The sequence below is a fragment of the Schistocerca gregaria genome, chromosome 3 (genome assembly GCF_023897955.1).
Source record: "Schistocerca gregaria isolate iqSchGreg1 chromosome 3, iqSchGreg1.2, whole genome shotgun sequence".
NCBI classification, from domain to species: Eukaryota; Metazoa; Arthropoda; class Insecta; order Orthoptera; family Acrididae; genus Schistocerca; species Schistocerca gregaria.
In genome coordinates this window covers 661,678,078-661,695,271 of record NC_064922.1, presented here as the reverse complement: position 1 = coordinate 661,695,271, position 17,194 = coordinate 661,678,078, and the positions used below count along the sequence as shown (strand labels likewise).

The following is a 17,194-nucleotide window of genomic DNA, read 5'->3' as shown; positions in this document are numbered from 1 at the left end:
ATATCAAATTTATATGCAAATTAATTAAATTCGTCAATTCATCACTCCAACCCCCGACCACCTCCGTCCTTGGCACGCCCAAACCCGCCCCCGACCACGCCCATCCCTACCCCGGGGTAATGTCACATCTTTTTTTCAGCCTGCACGTGGGCCCCAAACTAGACGATATTTCTTATTCGGTCGCCATATGGCTGTTGATCTATTTTATCTGAGTCAGACATATTCCAGAATCCCAAAACAGCTGGTGAGGGATAATGCAAACCTAATTACAGCATTGAAACAAGACAATCTGAATTTAAAACGCATTTACCAGGCTCATGTACGAACCGACATGTCGTTCAATGAAGTTGTAAAGATACGTGCAGATTGCTGGAATCAATCACGATACGGGTTTCTCGTTATTGATAAAGCCAGAAAACTGAATGATGGCAGGTACAGACGAAATTTCCAGGAGTTCCTATATGCAAAGAGGTGAGTACATCAGTATACGCATCACCATGGATAAATTCACATGCATGTCGGGAGCTCATTTGATAGGGTGGGTGTACATAGACAAAACATTCCCTTGTACATGGACGCGATAATTCAAACTCTTGAACAGAAAGTTGGAGGCGAATGCAAGGAACTAGAGACGTATTGTCAAACCCTTCTGAGACTGAACAATCCACTGAATGATCGGGTTAATGCAATCGACAAGAACGTAAACGGCTTAACTGGAGGGGGAATAGCTGTCATTGAGAACGGAACGTTGTACGAACGGTTGATTGCAATTGAAAAGAAAATAGGCAACTCAACTGAAAGGAAAATAGCTGTTACCGAGAAGAGGAGCAGCATAAGAAGAAGAAAAGTGGATATATAAAACCTCACCCTGCACAGTAGTCCCATTAGTATACACCGAGATGTTGACTAAGCATAAAGTTATCGAGGCACGAAAGGCCGTTCGCGAGAAGTTACGGTTGCTAAGGTTAGGGCATTTGAAGCTGGATAACACACTGCGAGAAGCCTTTAAACCAATTACTGAATCTCTTGATGAACTCTCAGCTAAATTTCGCAACGACGACGATGACGCTATTGCCGATTTCATTAACGCTCACAGCGACACTAGGATAGACAAAAAATTCAGTGTCAGCGTTGAGAATCCATACATGTTGGGCACACAGCCTGTAACTTTAAATCAAAAAACAATGCAGATCGGTGATAAACAATTTCTAAAATACCCGGTCTACTGAACCTTATTTTCCTAAGACCATCAAAAACTGTGAATTATTCGCCTAAAGATCTGGAAATGTATCGTGAAACATTGCTTTTAACTGATCTACATAAGAATGCAAAACGCCGAAGCAATGTAAAATACAAATCCATTATAAAACCTATTTTGGATGATGAAAAAAATAGTAGTGGTGATGATATTGGCATTCAGCATAAAAGAGTGAGCAATCGACTCCCGCAGTATATATATTACGACGATCCCAATGAGCTAATTGACCGGCTACGACTGCTCATGGCATCAGCTGCCACTGGTAATACAGCTCATTCGAATGAAGTCATCGTTTTAAGTATGGAGACTGTAGTTCGATAACTGCACAAACCAGTAGGCAAAACATACCCTCGAGGATATGTTATGATTAAAGTTTTGGACGACCTGTGGCAGGCGGATCTTGTTGACATGAGGGAATATTCATGTGTGAATAACGGATTCGGATATATTCTGACGGTCATTGATAGTTATTCTAAATATGCCTGGGCATTACCCGTGGAAAGTCGCGCATGTGTTTGATGGATTGCTGCAGACGCGGACGAAACGAAGCCCAGACAACCTTCAAACAGATCACGGCGGTGAATTTTACAGTAAATATTTTAAGACTGTGATGGAGCGGTATGGCATACATCAGTACTCGACGTTCACCCACCTGAAGGAGAGTATCGTGTAACGTCCGAACAGAACAGTGAAAATTCAAATGTGGATACAATTCAATCTTCATGGCTGACACAAATGGATCGACAACCTCTTGAAAATAACTGCGCAGTATAATCGAACCGAACATCGCACAATAGAAATGAGACCAATCGATGTTCATGATAGTAGACTCCTAGATACAGTATACAATCGTATTAAAATAACGATCGTCACACCGGCGATCGAATTTTAGCTGATAAACCTAAGGCAATACGTGCGGGAAGGAATACTGGTATAGGTCAACGCACTGCAGCATTTACAGTTCAAAAAACTATGCTTGGTTAAGTTAAATTGGGCTTGGGTGTGAAGAAGTTCAGTTAAGTTATGAGCGCTGCACGTAGGGCGCTAAGGAAGAAGATGAAAGGCAAAGGGTGCATGAAAAACTGTATCCTAACAGCGTTGTATGCAGCTAAAAGTGCCCTGAAGCAGAAAGGAATGAGGTAAAAAAAACTATTAAACCACCCAGGGTTTTACTAATACCCAAGATGTCGGGTGGAATATTCCCTACATTCCTGCCTTAGTCGGTCTCTCAGCGGTGGGTTCACTGGTCAGGGTACGGCGGCTATTGCGAGGACAGTCAAGTTTGTACAAAGTCTCAGGAATAACTGCAGGAGGCATGAAGACATAACCGCATGGTGAAGGTAGTAGCCACCGGAAAAGGGCTCAAGAAAGGACTAGGTCTCTTCATAAAAAAAAGTCTCCTAGCAGTGTTTATGGGGAATACATTACCGAAGGGTACGTATAAATCGAGAGAATGCGGAATTGTGAATCTGGATGTACCAGGAGGTCCTGGAACTCACTGTGTAGCATGTGTTAAGAAAAGATATACAAAAACGTCTACTATTTCTACTCCTTCGGCGACCTGCGACCCCCAGAAGATTTACAACGATACTTCATTGGCAGAAGACACGTGTTCTACAATTTTCGACGCTACCAAAACTTTAATACACTACTGGCATTAAAATTACTACACCACGAAGATGACGTGCTACAGACGCCAAATTTAACCGACAGGAAGAAGATGCTATGATATGCAAATGATTAGCTTTTCACAGCGTTCACACAAGTTTGGCGCCGGTGGCGTCACCTACAACGTGCTTTAAACTAATATCTTGTGCATCTTGCACTGTCTGTATACTCATTTGTAAGGGTAGGGATTTGTGAAATAACAACAAATACATATGGTAACGAATAACAATCTTTTACTCAGACATAAATACTCACAGTAGTAATACATCTTTACATCCACAAATTTTGTTGTATTTACAATACACGAAGTAATAATGCTTTTAAATTCACAGTTCCTGTTACTGTTTTAAATTTTTTATTTATTGTTCTTGGGTTTTAAAAATAATACTACTGATTGAAGTTTTTTGTACTTTACATTGCAGTACTGTTTACAGCTTTTGCAGAGGTATAGTTTCTCTTACACTAATACTATTACTAGTGAAATTCCACCCAAACAGGAGACTTGATTTATTATTTGAACTGGGTGGCTCTAAACATTTTCCACCTCAGGCACCTGAAATAATAAAATAATACAATGAGGCAGATAGCGCTAAAATGTTCATCCCAAATAGCTGCACTAAAATGAACTGGGTGGAACTCACAGTGAAAACTAGTATGATTTGGACAGCTAGGGGTAGGTAAAACTTACCGAGCGGGGTGGCGCAGTGGCTAGCACACTAGACTCGCATTCGGGAGGACGACGGTTCAATCCCGCGTCCGGTCACCCTGAATTAGGTTTTCCTTGATTTCGCTAAATTGGTTCAGGCACATGCGCGATGGTTCCTTTGAAAGGGCACTGCCGACTTCCTTCGCCATCCTTCCGTAATCCGATGAGATCGATGACCTCGCTGTTTGGTCTCCTCCACCAAATCAGCTAGCTTAAACTTATAAACTAATCTGTTTACGCATGCACTCATACAATCACACACGCACATGGAGTGCAAAAGCGAGAAATACAGTAAAGTATTTTTTCCTTCATTTACATTTTTAACTTTTTTGGTGATTCTGATTCAATTTTTTAAATCTTTTATACACAAACATTAATTGCATATTTTTAATTTTTTTTCCCAGCCCATATTGCTTATGTAGTCGTGCCTAGATATTTGGGTACCTATTTAGAAAAATAAAAAACAATATATTTACACACAGGCATACATATTTAAAAGGAAATCCACACATGCAATATTTAAACTATGACAAAAGAGTCATACAATCAGGTACAAGCTCTCACTCAGCCAGTCACTCACTCACTCTCTCTCATTCACACGCCGGAGTCCCCCACCCATTCTCGCGGTTCAAGTAAATAGTGTGAGTACGGGAGAGTTCAATTCCGTCATCACAAAAAATGGTTCAAATGGCTCTGAGCACTATGCGACTTAACTTCTGAGGTCATCAGTCGCCTAGAACTTAGAACTAATTAAACCTAACTAACCTAAGGACATCACACACATCCATGCCCGAGGCAGGATTCGAACCTGCGACCGTAGCGGTCACGCGGTTCGAGACTGAAGCGCCTAGCACCGCACGGCCACACTGGCCGCCGGTCATCACAAATGGCTCTCTTATCGTCATGAGGTGCCAGTCCGACTTTAGATTGCAGCACAGTCTACACCTCGTGACCTCGCGATCGAATACTAGTTTGTTGTACCAAATGCGGAGGTTGTGGCAGATCCCCGCGAACGCCACTGTACAGGCACTGCATGTAGTCTTTGACGGGAAGGCATATGATGCCGCACGTCGCACACTCTTATCCAACCTCTGGCTGGCTCCATCTACTGTATGATATGCGTACAATTTGGATCTTAGGCCCACAAACTCCACAATCGCCAATCCATCTGCCTTATCTTTCATTAAGCCGATAGCCTACTTGTTCTGAGGAACAATACTTTAAGGATTATTGGCTGCATATCCTGATGTGTCGAATTCGTTACCGTGACACCTTATTAGTTCATATGGATCACAGTTATCACTCAGTAGATGGAGCTGTCTGTATCCATATATAGTAACTTTGGTTCCAAGAAATGAGTTTTAGCAAACTCACAGGGGAAGTAGAACATGTGAAGTTTGGAGATATCCAGTATGCACATACCCAAATAGATTTGTTTCGTAAACTCTATTGAAACCTTCGACATCTCCACAGCAACAAAGTTATCACTGAAAATTGCGACCCATGGCCCATCCCATTCGGTCCTAATCAAAATATTGTGTTCATTTGTTATATTCTCCATGGTTTTATCGAAAATGGAATTATTCATCAACTTTAAAATTATTTTTTTGGAAACCCCTACTCACGCCCGCCCTCTGTTTGGTTTTAATTCAATATGCTCCTTCAACCAGAGTGACTAACTGAAGGAGATAGCCCAGGTGACTCTACCTAGCTCCATGCCTAAGCTCAGACACTGCTAGAGATTACGATAATGAATTTCATACTTTGCTTGCGTCCAACAGTGGTCATCTGTTTAGGGGTAGCGCTTCCTTGTGAAACTTCTCGCTCTGGATATAACGGCAAGTCGTTTGTCATTTCATGCAAAACTAACAGGATGTATGAGGTCTGCCTGCACCACATACCCTACACCAGAATCGGCAGCCAGACCCAATTTTTTTTCCACCTATTCCCTCTAATTCGTTTTTGGACATCCACTGAAACCCAACAACCGTCAGTGGCTGCATCATGGCGTACCCGTATACGTTATTCACATCCAAATAGAACATAACTTGAATTGAAGGATGCATTGAACCCCACACCCATACGTGGATTATTTGCCTTGGTGTATCTATGGACACACTGGCAAAGTCTTCCACAGATTCCGCACTGAAGCATATCGGCTTTAGTCAGAAGTTCAAGTTTGCACCTCATTTTCTTTGGAATTGAGTCCCAGGATAAACCAGATACTGTGCCATAAAAGGGGGGGGGGGGGGGCTCCAGAGAGTACATGGCCATTCATACACTCCAGAACTTTTCAAAAACATCCGCAAGCAAGTGCACGTGGGTGTCCATGTATAGACTTGCGTATCCATTCAAATTTGGAATGTTGAATTCCCGCCAGACATTCACGGTATGCTCATAATCTGCACTGTTTATGGCATCGCCTGTGAAAGTACTGGTAACTGAAGATGTGATGGGTAGCCTAGTTTCGTCGAGTTTCCCTTTACTATCCAGAAACGCATAAGGGAAAACTCCTTTCCTAGTCACAAGCTGAAACCATTCTTTGGCGGTGTAGTGAACTCTAGAAATTATCTGGTGACATCAGATACAATGAAAATTACCAATCAGGTCACCGTACGTTGAGCGCCAAAAATTTGGTGAACTGTGTATTCTTCTCTCCGCCGTCAGACATGGAATAACCACCAGATGACTGATGAGATTGCTCCATGTTAGGAGCTAACAATTAATTGATATCAATAATTAAATATAATCAAACACGATTGGTACGATATTAAGGTGTTCATGCATGAATGTAAAAGATTGCTTGTATGATCAAACCATGAAAGAAATGTTTTTATTTTCGTGCTGTTTACGCAAAACAAAACAAAATTACAGATCTTAGGGCTGATTTGACTGGGCATGAACACGATTCAGCTATTAAGGGGAGGAGGGGGGAACGAATCGCCTCACCAGCCTTTATATCGTTCGGTGCGTCGTCTCGGAACTGTGCGCCGCGAGTCTGCTGCCCTCAGCAATCGCAGCTTTTCGGCGGGGCCCAGGTACGATCTCCGCGTGGTGTGCCCATTGTCGATTTCGTGGCCGAAAGTGTGCTGTCATGGAGTCGGAAGGCGGATGTTCGCACCGGGTGGAAGAGCGTCCATGTTCCCTCGCTTCCGCGGTAACTCCACGACCCCCCCTATCGCTTCTCATCCCTCTCTCAGTTCAAATCCTCTTCGAAATACTATTCCTCTCGGCGTTGTCATTGGTGGACAAAATTTTCAATCCCCTCCAATGACAGGTCGCTTTTTCTTCGCCACGCCTCACTGTGTAGGGTGGAAATTTCCTGTCTGGCATGTGCCTCGTGAACTGACTCCTTGCCGGCCACGGTGGCCGTGCGGTTCTAGGCGCTCCAGTCCGGAGCCGCGCTGCTGCTACGGTCGTAGGTTCGAATCCTGCCTCTGGCATGGGTGTGTGTGATGTCCTTAGGTTAGTTAGGTTTAAGTAGTTCTAAGTTCTAGGGGACTAATGACCACAGCAGTTGAGTCCCATAGTGCTCAGAGCCATTTTTTGAACTGACATCTTTCTCACGCTTTCACATTCTGAAGGTGGCAGGGGTGAAATACACGGAGCGAAAGGCTATTTATAATTTGTACAGAAACCAGATGGCAGTTATAAGAGTCGAGGGACATGAAAGGGAAGCAGTGATTGGGAAGGGAGTGAGACAGGGTTGTAGCCTCTCCCCGATGCTATTCAATTTGTATATTGAGCAAGCAGTAAAGGAAACAAAAGAAAAGTTCGGAGTAGGCATTAAAATCCATGGAGAAGAAATAAAAACTTTGAGGTTTGCCGATGACATTGTAATTCTGTCAGAGACAGCAAAGGACTTGGAAGAGCAGTTGAACGGAATGGACAGTGTCTTTAAAGGAGGGTATAAGATGAACATCAACAAAAGCAAAACGAGGATAATGGAATGTAGTCGAATTAAATCGGGTGATGCTGAGGAATTTAGATTAGGAAATGAGACACTTAAAGTAGTAAATGAGTTTTGCTATTTGGGGAGCAAAATAACTGATGATGGTCGAAGTAGAGAGGATATAAAATGTAGACTGGCAATGGCAAGGAATGTGATTCTGAGACCTTAATACATGTCCCAGCGTTCTGTCCTTTCTCCTTGTCAGTGTTTACCACTTATTCCTCCCCTCGCCGATTCTACAGAAACCACCTCATTTCTTACCTTATCAGTCCACTTAACTTACAACAAACTTATATGGCAACACACATCAAACACTTCAAATTTTATCTTTTCTGTTTTTTTCCATAGTCCATGATTCAATTCAGTAAAATGCTCTGCTCCAGCTGTACATTGGCAGAAAATGTTTCCTCAAATTAAGGGAGGTTATGAAACTAGGAGACTTCATTTGGCCAGAATGGGCTCATTGCCAATGCTTGTCTGTCTTTTATGTCCTGCCTACTTTGTGTATCGTCTGAAATTTTGTTTCCAATGCAGCAGAATTCCATCAGTTTGTCTACTTTGAGGTCTTCAGTTTAGGTGTTACGTTCATCTCTAATTTCATTTCTGCTTCTCCTCATTACTCTCCTTTTACTTTAGTGGATTCTCAGTTTACTTACAGCATTTCCTCATTTAACAGGTGCTGCAGTTGTTCTTCATATTTACAGAGGTTAGCAATGTCATCTGAAGAAGAGAAATTTGTTAACATCGAGTATTGATTTAAGTGTCAGGAAGTCGTTTCTGAAAGTATTTGTATGGAGTGTAGCCATGTATGGAAGTGAAATGTGAACGATAAATAGTTTAGACAAGAAGAGAATAGAAGCTTTCGAAATGTGGTGCTACAGAAGAATGCTGAAGATTACATGGGTAGATCACATAACTAATGAGGAGGTATTGCATAGAATTGGGGAGAAGAGGAGTTTGTGGCACAACTTGACTAGAAGAAGGGATAGGTTGGTAGGACATGTTCTGAGGCATCAAGGGATCACAAATTTGGCACCGGAGGGCAGCGTGTAGTGTTAAAATCGTAGAGGGAGACCAAGAGATGAATACACTAAGCAGATTCAGAAGGATGTAGTTTGCAGTAAGTACTGGGAGATGAAGAAGCTTGCACAAGATAGAGTAGCATGGAGAGCTGCATCAAACCAGTCTCTGGACTGAAGACCACAACAACAACAACAATATGTTTTCTTGCATTGTGAGGCTATTGGGAGAGCAGCTACACAACACTTTTTTATAATCGCTCTCTCTGCATGAGCCCTGAACAGACTCATGTTCGGGCTCTGTCTCAAAATCTGCCAGCATCCGTGATTTGTAAGGAATGTCCTCACTGTCGAGAAAAATATCTTCTTAAGAACGCTGACTTCTTTCACACGCCCCCTGCGCCAATTCCCCGCGCTTTGTGTATGCACCCCGCAGTACCAGTGGGGTGCTGGAAATGTCGGCACATTCCTGCTTTCTAAAGCAGGTAAAATGGCTGCCGCGCAGCCAGAAGAACTCAGATGCTTTCGCCTGTACATCCTTGGCGTTCCGTCGTATATGGCTACAGATGTCCGTCAGTTCTCGGCACAGCACGCTTCTCCTTGCCAAACAGGCCCTTTGCATCACGTCCGTCCCTGAGTGAGGCACGGGCGTCTGCCCCGGCTTCCTGCTGTGTCCTGGCAGGATGACTGCACTGTCCTCCCTCCACCACGCATTACTAGTCCCCGGGTGTCCGGCACGGCCGCTCGCGATGCGTTGGCGAAAATGACTGTGATCGGACGTGTTACAGCGGGATTAAGCAAATCGGGTGATACACATATCATCGCGAGGTAGAGTTTCAACGAGTTTCTGGAGTGGCGCCAGCATAAAACATAGCGTGTCAAGGAAGCGGAGCGTAATTATTGGCGTCATTCATTTGGAGAATGAAATATACTTCTCAACAATCTCAGGCAGCACACTGACCAAATTTTTGTCCCAACCGAAATTAACCAATTGCTCAACTAGAAAGTGAGCGTCACACCCACTGAAATTGTGGAAGAAGAAAGGCATGTGTCGTGGTAACTGATACTTCAAGTTTCATGTGTTTGAGCTGCACTGTAGAACTTCCCCACAAGTTGACAAAGATCTCTACATGGAGTTTCAGTTTTTCTATATAACGGCAGCCCACAAATATGACAGTTAACCGCATCATTGTATAATTTTTGATCCTCCTCCAATTCAGTCGTGGGGATGTTCGTGCTGTAAAACCTATCAACATCCCATGAGAGTTTTTCAAGCTCAGTGAGCAACCAAACCGCAGGATTATCCTCGACATAAGATCCATAGAGTTAATACTTGATTCATATGAATATGCAATTTGGTATGCCGCCACATAGGGTACGTGTTTTTGCGTGAAGGTGGTCTGTGAGGCTAAGGGGTTCTCTTAGCCAAGAAGACATTTGAAGTCTGGGTATACAACAAATGAACATTACTCCTGGTGGTGAGCATTCTTTAATTTAATAAACTTCTTTTCTTCTGTAGGCATAACAACACATACCATTTCCCTGGATTCACAGTCCATCACAAGTCTTTTTAAAGCCTTTTTACTTCTGAAAAGTTATTTAGACACCTGAAGCAAATGTGTTTCTTATCTTTATGTTTCGACAAATGGCTGTAAAGAAGGTGGGACATGTCTTTGATCCCTAAGTAATGCTGATTATCACCTTCAGAGAAGAGCAGCATGTTTACATGAAGATCATGCTCATCTGCATATTTCGAAACATGGACTGGTCCAACTATAGTATGCTTGTCCTGCACGTACAGCTTGCTTTTCTGCTTCTTCTTCAGGCCCATAAACGTGAACGAAATTCTGGGGTTTTGTGCCTCAAATTTTGGTATGTCCTGAATCTTCATGGCGTCTCGATACCATCACAGTTATAACATCCACGAATGTTAAGACCTATTCCGTATCGAGAGGTGCGCTCTGGATGCTGTTTAATTTTTCTTTTACAAGCCAGGACAGGCCATACAAAACAAATGTTATCTTTTTCATTTTGAAAGTTAATGCAAGCCTGCTTCTTCTTAAAATCCTCAGCGAGTTCGATATAACTGGACCCTCCATTTAACGGATCATAGACATAAATATGGACGGAGTACTTTAGCTGACCCTCTTACTTCTGTCTCGGAAAGCTGGGCCAGTATAGCACCCAAAGTGGAGTCACGATACCACTCGGCGATTGATGTATTCCGAGATATAATGCCATTATCACCCCACATGCAGTGCAAGGTTTTCTCCTCAATAGAACCCTGCTGTTTGGATGGGTGAGTCAACTCGCAACAGACCAGTGCATTACATTTAATGGCATTAGATCATCTAGGGCTTTCAGAAGCTCTGCCTCTAGCACTGGGAGGCACGCTTCTAGAAACCTGACTGGGTCACAAAACACCCCAGCCAGATTCTCAATTCTAGTAAATGAGGTAAGCCACTCAAAGGCCCTAGCAACCACTGAGGGTTCATGACACCGCTGATCTGATGTCCTTCACCATCAGGACGGAATAGAGCACTGCCGCTAGCCACAGGTTCATTATCACCAATACCACAGCTAGGTGACAACTCTGTCCAGCGGGTGGATGAGGGAGCTAGGATTTGGAGCCTTAGGGGGGGGGGGGAGGGAGGGATATGTGCCGAGGCACACATACCTTTCGTTGCCGGTGAGGGCGAGCAGCCACAGCCTGAGGAGTAGGAGACAGTGGTGGTGACCTCCTGTGTGAGCACACAGGCTGCAGAGAGGGCGCTCCTTGATGCTGCTGCATGGTTGAGCCCACACCATTGCCAGTCTGGGGGGTGGGAGATTGTTTCTGTGGCTGAACAACGCACAGATGCCAAATAGTATGTGTTTGGGGCGAGCACTGCAGCAACCACGGCAGCCCCTCATGTGGCAACGAGCGGCACTTTGCATGGGGTGCACGCTGCTCAGGTGTGTGTTTAACACCCGGCCCCACAACCACTGCTCTAGATGCACGTGCGTGCCGTAGCAAGCTCTTGTCATGGTGGTGTTGGTGTCACCTCTGTAACGCACGAATAACAGGAAAGAAATTAAACACAATGCTGTGAGTACCGGACGTGAGTCGTGCTTCGGTAGCTCAGTTGGTAGAGCACTTGCCCGCGAAAGGCAAAGGTCCCGAGTTCGAGTCTCGGTCGGGCACACAGTTTTAATCTGCCAGGAAGTTTCATATCAGCGCACACTCCGCTGCAGAGTGAAAATCTCATTCTGGAAACATCCCCCAGGCTGTGGCTAAGCCATGTCTCCGCGGTATCCTTTCTTTCAGGAGTGCTAGTTCTGCAAGTTTCGCAGCAGAGCTTCTGTAAAGTTTGGAAGGTAGGAGACGGATACTGGCAGAAGTAAAGCTGTGAGTACCGGACGTGAGTCGTGCTTCGGTAGCTCAGTTGGTAGAGCACTTGCCCGCGAAAGGCAAAGGTCCCGAGTTCGAGTCTCGGTCGGGCACACAGTTTTAATCTGCCAGGAAGTTTCATATCAGCGCACACTCCGCTGCAGAGTGAAAATCTCATTCTGGAAACATCCCCCAGGCTGTGGCTAAGCCATGTCTCCGCAGTATCCTTTCTTTCAGGAGTGCTAGTTCTGCAAGTTTCGCAGAAGAGCTTCTGTAAAGTTTGGAAGGTAGGAGACGGATACTGGCAGAAGTAAAGCTGTGAGTACCGGACGTGAGTCGTGCTTCGGTAGCTCAGTTGGTAGAGCACTTGCCCGCGAAAGGCAAAGGTCCTGAGTTCGAGTCTCGGTCGGGCACACAGTTTTAATCTGCCAGGAAGTTTCATATCAGCGCACACTCCGCTGCAGAGTGAAAATCTCATTCTGGAAACATCCCCCAGGCTGTGGCTAAGCCATGTCTCCGCAGTATCCTTTCTTTCAGGAGTGCTAGTTCTGCAAGTTTCGCAGAAGAGCTTCTGTAAAGTTTGGAAGGTAGGAGACGGATACTGGCAGAAGTAAAGCTGTGAGTACCGGACGTGAGTCGTGCTTCGGTAGCTCAGTTGGTAGAGCACTTGCCCGCGAAAGGCAAAGGTCCCGAGTTCGAGTCTCGGTCGGGCACACAGTTTTAATCTGCCAGGAAGTTTCGTATCAGCGCACACTCCGCTGCAGAGTGAAAATCTCATTCTGGAAACATCCCCCAGGCTGTGGCTAAGCCATGTCTCCGCAGTATCCTTTCTTTCAGGAGTGCTAGTTCTGCAAGTTTCGCAGAAGAGCTTCTGTAAAGTTTGGAAGGTAGGAGACGGATACTGGCAGAAGTAAAGCTGTGAGTACCGGACGTGAGTCGTGCTTCGGTAGCTCAGTTGGTAGAGCACTTGCCCGCGAAAGGCAAAGGTCCCGAGTTCGAGTCTCGGTCGGGCACACAGTTTTAATCTGCCAGGAAGTTTCATATCAGCGCACACTCCGCTGCAGAGTGAAAATCTCATTCTGGAAACATCCCCCAGGCTGTGGCTAAGCCATGTCTCCTTTCTTTCAGGAGTGCTAGTTCTGCAAGTTTCGCAGAAGAGCTTCTGTAAAGTTTGGAAGGTAGGAGACGGATACTGGCAGAAGTAAAGCTGTGAGTACCGGACGTGAGTCGTGCTTCGGTAGCTCAGTTGGTAGAGCACTTGCCCGCGAAAGGCAAAGGTCCCGAGTTCGAGTCTCGGTCGGGCACACAGTTTTAATCTGCCAGGAAGTTTCATATCAGCGCACACTCCGCTGCAGAGTGAAAATCTCATTCTGGAAACATCCCCCAGGCTGTGGCTAAGCCATGTCTCCGCAGTATCCTTTCTTTCAGGAGTGCTAGTTCTGCAAGTTTCGCAGAAGAGCTTCTGTAAAGTTTGGAAGGTAGGAGACGGATACTGGCAGAAGTAAAGCTGTGAGTACCGGACGTGAGTCGTGCTTCGGTAGCTCAGTTGGTAGAGCACTTGCCCGCGAAAGGCAAAGGTCCTGAGTTCGAGTCTCGGTCGGGCACACAGTTTTAATCTGCCAGGAAGTTTCATATCAGCGCACACTCCGCTGCAGAGTGAAAATCTCATTCTGGAAACATCCCCCAGGCTGTGGCTAAGCCATGTCTCCGCAGTATCCTTTCTTTCAGGAGTGCTAGTTCTGCAAGTTTCGCAGAAGAGCTTCTGTAAAGTTTGGAAGGTAGGAGACGGATACTGGCAGAAGTAAAGCTGTGAGTACCGGACGTGAGTCGTGCTTCGGTAGCTCAGTTGGTAGAGCACTTGCCCGCGAAAGGCAAAGGTCCCGAGTTCGAGTCTCGGTCGGGCACACAGTTTTAATCTGCCAGGAAGTTTCGTATCAGCGCACACTCCGCTGCAGAGTGAAAATCTCATTCTGGAAACATCCCCCAGGCTGTGGCTAAGCCATGTCTCCGCAGTATCCTTTCTTTCAGGAGTGCTAGTTCTGCAAGTTTCGCAGAAGAGCTTCTGTAAAGTTTGGAAGGTAGGAGACGGATACTGGCAGAAGTAAAGCTGTGAGTACCGGACGTGAGTCGTGCTTCGGTAGCTCAGTTGGTAGAGCACTTGCCCGCGAAAGGCAAAGGTCCCGAGTTCGAGTCTCGGTCGGGCACACAGTTTTAATCTGCCAGGAAGTTTCATATCAGCGCACACTCCGCTGCAGAGTGAAAATCTCATTCTGGAAACATCCCCCAGGCTGTGGCTAAGCCATGTCTCCTTTCTTTCAGGAGTGCTAGTTCTGCAAGTTTCGCAGAAGAGCTTCTGTAAAGTTTGGAAGGTAGGAGACGGATACTGGCAGAAGTAAAGCTGTGAGTACCGGACGTGAGTCGTGCTTCGGTAGCTCAGTTGGTAGAGCACTTGCCCGCGAAAGGCAAAGGTCCCGAGTTCGAGTCTCGGTCGGGCACACAGTTTTAATCTGCCAGGAAGTTTCATATCAGCGCTCACTCCGCTGCAGAGTGAAAATCTCATTCTGGAAACATCCCCCAGGCTGTGGCTAAGCCATGTCTCCTTTCTTTCAGGAGTGCTAGTTCTGCAAGTTTCGCAGAAGAGCTTCTGTAAAGTTTGGAAGGTAGGAGACGGATACTGGCAGAAGTAAAGCTGTGAGTACCGGACGTGAGTCGTGCTTCGGTAGCTCAGTTGGTAGAGCACTTGCCCGCGAAAGGCAAAGGTCCCGAGTTCGAGTCTCGGTCGGGCACACAGTTTTAATCTGCCAGGAAGTTTCATATCAGCGCACACTCCGCTGCAGAGTGAAAATCTCATTCTGGAAACATCCCCCAGGCTGTGGCTAAGCCATGTCTCCGCAGTATCCTTTCTTTCAGGAGTGCTAGTTCTGCAAGTTTCGCAGAAGAGCTTCTGTAAAGTTTGGAAGGTAGGAGACGGATACTGGCAGAAGTAAAGCTGTGAGTACCGGACGTGAGTCGTGCTTCGGTAGCTCAGTTGGTAGAGCACTTGCCCGCGAAACGCAAAGGTCCCGAGTTCGAGTCTCGGTCGGGCACACAGTTTTAATCTGCCAGGAAGTTTCATATCAGCGCACACTCCGCTGCAGAGTGAAAATCTCATTCTGGAAACATCCCCCAGGCTGTGGCTAAGCCATGTCTCCGCAGTATCCTTTCTTTCAGGAGTGCTAGTTCTGCAAGTTTCGCAGAAGAGCTTCTGTAAAGTTTGGAAGGTAGGAGACGGATACTGGCAGAAGTAAAGCTGTGAGTACCGGACGTGAGTCGTGCTTCGGTAGCTCAGTTGGTAGAGCACTTGCCCGCGAAAGGCAAAGGTCCCGAGTTCGAATCTCGGTCGGGCACACAGTTTTAATCTGCCAGGAAGTTTCATATCAGCGCACACTCCGCTGCAGAGTGAAAATCTCATTCTGGAAACATCCCCCAGGCTGTGGCTAAGCCATGTCTCCGCAGTATCCTTTCTTTCAGGAGTGCTAGTTCTGCAAGTTTCGCAGAAGATCTTCTGTAAAGTTTGGAAGGTAGGAGACAGATACTGGCAGAAGTAAAGCTGTGAGTACCGGACGTGAGTCGTGCTTCGGTAGCTCAGTTGGTAGAGCACTTGCCCGCGAAAGGCAAAGGTCCCGAGTTCGAGTCTCAGTCGGGCACACAGTTTTAATCTGCCAGGAAGTTTCATATCAGCGCACACTCCGCTGCAGAGTGAAAATCTCATTCTGGAAACATCCCCCAGGCTGTGGCTAAGCCATGTCTCCGCAGTATCCTTTCTTTCAGGAGTGCTAGTTCTGCAAGTTTCGCAGAAGAGCTTCTGTAAAGTTTGGAAGGTAGGAGACGGATACTGGCAGAAGTAAAGCTGTGAGTACCGGACGTGAGTCGTGCTTCGGTAGCTCAGTTGGTAGAGCACTTGCCCGCGAAAGGCAAAGGTCCCGAGTTCGAGTCTCGGTCGGGCACACAGTTTTAATCTGCCAGGAAGTTTCATATCAGCGCACACTCCGCTGCAGAGTGAAAATCTCATTCTGGCACAATGCTCAAGATTTTTAAAATATATGCTGTAAACAAACAAGGACCATTAACCAAATCACCATTCCTGAATAATAATTATATGCTTTAACGTTGATGGTCACATTACAATCAACTTTTACATTCTGGGTCCCAGGATTGAGCAGTTCAGTCGATCTTTGTGGTAATTCTCCCACCCAGTCAAATAACTCCCTGTCCTGTTCCAGAAGGGAGAGATCGCACTGCCTTTTCAGCAGCCACAATTTCACTCTCGCTCCCGCCGGAATTGTTGTTGTTGTTGTTGTGGAACTATCGATCCATCTCATAGAAGTCATCTACAACAAGATATTGATTATTAGAATTAACAAAAAAAATTGTACTGAATTTTTCTACAACGAGACATTGATTATACATAACTATGAAAAAATTAAATAAATAAGTAAAAAGTTCATACCAGTTGGAAGCGATGATTCCTGGTCATCACTATCGACGCATACCCCTACCAGAATCTCATTTTCCTCTTGATCAGTAGCAACATCTACAATAATGAATAATATATACCTCATACAACTGAATGTGATGCAAAAAGGTCGAGTGGTAATATAATACAACTGTACTTAGTTTCTTGCTGCGTTTCAGTGCCCAGCAGCAGCAGTTCAGTGTCCATCATATGCTGTTCTAATGCTGCAACAGCGAGATCAGAAGCTTTGTAAACACATGTTACGATCTGAATACATCAAGGCTGTTTCCTGAACATGTAACCTACCACACAGAATTTGGAGATGTACTTACATGATGGTAACACAACCTCTTCCGCTTGCTGCAGACTTTCAGCTTCCAGCTGACATTCTAATTCCATCAACATTTCGGGAATGAATGCTGTAATAGGAAGAAAAAAGAACTTTTATAACCACTTGCTACGAAAACGTATGACAATCTCGAAAAATTTTGAATAATTTGCAACAAAATTTTATAAATGTAATTTGAAATCACATTTTTTATAATCACCTACATGGCAAACGACGCGAGTGAACGATCTATTGACACATAATCAGCATGGCTTCAGAAAACATCGCTCTTGTGCAACGCAGCTAGCTCTTTATTCGCACGAAGTAATGGCCGCTAACGACAGGGGATCTCAAGTTGATTCCATATTTCTAGATTTCCGGAAAGCTTTTGACACCGT

General features: G+C 45.2%; 1 non-coding gene across 1 annotated transcript; it reads left to right on the top strand.

Moving 5' to 3' along the window:
- Nucleotides 1-15,285: 15,285 nt before the first annotated feature.
- Nucleotides 15,286-15,360, top strand: Trnas-cga (transfer RNA serine (anticodon CGA)). Its single transcript has one exon. It is a non-coding gene; the product is annotated as a tRNA-Ser (tRNA).
- Nucleotides 15,361-17,194: the final 1,834 nt, after the last annotated feature.